This window comes from Lampris incognitus, chromosome 18 (assembly GCF_029633865.1).
Source record: "Lampris incognitus isolate fLamInc1 chromosome 18, fLamInc1.hap2, whole genome shotgun sequence".
NCBI lineage: Eukaryota > Metazoa > Chordata > Actinopteri > Lampriformes > Lampridae > Lampris > Lampris incognitus.
Genome location: NC_079228.1, coordinates 19,769,904 through 19,772,012, shown reverse-complemented (window position 1 = coordinate 19,772,012; position 2,109 = coordinate 19,769,904).

Here is a 2,109-nt window from a genome sequence, read left to right as displayed (position 1 = left end):
CCCTCTGAGAGTTAAGAACAGAGGGAAAAGAGAAGAGGGGGACAGAGGAGGGGCGGAGGAGGTACTGGACATCTGGAATAAATTACAGAGCGCGCTATTACTTTGTTGAGAAGGGCAGAGAGGGGGGGAGAAGGAAAGAGAGAGGTTGAGAGATAGAGAGGGGGGTAAACAGAGATGAAGAAGTCAGTGGCAAGAGGGAAAGGGAGACAGAGACAAAGAGAGGGAGGTTGAAGGGGGTGGTGGGATTTGGGAACGCAAGCCTTTGATCCTTTGATCTCCCAGGTTTGATAGAAAATGTTGCTTGTGTAATTAACCTCAATCACATAATAGCGGTGGAAGAAAATAGGGCTTTTTGTGGCGTCAGAGATAACATGCTCATGAACAAAATCACCCTGATTGGTGGTATGCAGGGTTGCATGAGCGCACGCACACACGCACGCACACACACACGCACACACACACACACACTCCTTGGATTTGCGCTATTTTTCACAACACGATGTTTCAAGTGGGACATACAAAGGGAGAGAGATGAGAGTCTTTACGTCATTAAAACAAAGGCATCACACTCCGTTAAGTCGGAGAACAGAAACATCTGATCTGCAGCTTGAGAGTCATGAGTCCGTTTTTGCTCCTGTGCAATATCGCCCTCTGCTGACTACAGAGGCAACTTTTTTCAATAATATGTAGTACTTGTCGAAACAATTGAAGTCATATATCATTTACTTACAATACGAGTCAGATTGAATGGTTCACAGTTATTCTTAAAAAGTAGCGAGCTTGTGCGGAAATGACGTCAAGAGCGTTTCCGTGGTTCACTGTTCTTGTCATCAGAAGTTCAATGAAAACTTGTGTCAAGTCACCTGAATTACAAACAAGCTGCAACGCAGTTTGGGGACGTTCTCGTCTCCTGCATAAACACAACGTGGCTACTTGTTTTGTGGGGAACGGTGCCCGGCGTGTCATAACCGTATTTGACCTGTAGAGGACACTCTTACATGCTGCACAAATCTGCTAGGCTGTGGCTGTGGAAGACGGACGGACGGACAGACAGACTGTAAACGAGAACTGTATGAGCATAATGACAGGTGCGTTTATAAAGGCATTCATAGAGTTGTTAGTATGGCATGTTTTAATTACTTCCTCTTGCTCTCTGATTCTCTCACTTTTCAAGTTCTCCATTTGTTTGTCCTTTTCATGATCGTGAATAGGCTCAAAATAAGTTGGGAAATTTGTATGGGTTCAATTATTATTTTATTTTTTTGATGACTAGCTATGCTGTAAGTCAGTACGTTGCTGTGGTTGATGGTCTGTATGCGTCACGAACTGAGGTCATGGTGTGTTTGTTGCAAACCTTTACCTTTGTTGAGCTCATGGAAGTGCAACCTGGTTTTTCATGCCTTTGAATTCCTAGCACCTATCCGAATGTGACGAGTCGAGATCTACGGACACACCCAAGGCTGATTGTCCTTCAAAACTCAATCTCCGCTTTATTGGGTTCCCTATTCCCTGTTGTCACGGCAATAGGAAACTGATTGTCAGGAAACGCCAGCCTCACGACCATGCAGAAGGGGAAATTTGTTTCTCTGGGTATAAACAATTCCCGGCATGAATGTGCTACAGAGACCTGCAGGGAAAATACCTAAAGAGGGCTTCTTCCAAATGCGGCAGGACCGGTCAGAGTGTTTCATGTTGAACTCACGGGCACCAGGTAGCCCATTACAGAAACATGCAGTATGAACAACCACACTCACTTTTGGTGGGAACCTTTCTGCAATTTCACCATAAATAAAGCGAATATCTGCTAAATACAGTCCCTGTTTGCAAGCAGAATATGTATGAAAAAAAGCCTGTCACTTGCAGTGTATTGGCATTAATGTATTTATTACAAAGATGCATACATAAGATAATCGACATTTTTATGCAAAAGAAAAGAATACCTTAACACTTAACGCTATTTTCTTTCTTCCTTATAAATTACGTTATTTCTCAATTCTCCATCGCCATATAAAACTAAAGATATCTGACGTCACCGTCTCACCTGGTTTTTTTAAGGATTTTTTTTTAACGCGTCGCTGTCTGTTCCTAGAGTCCACCCCTACCTTTGTT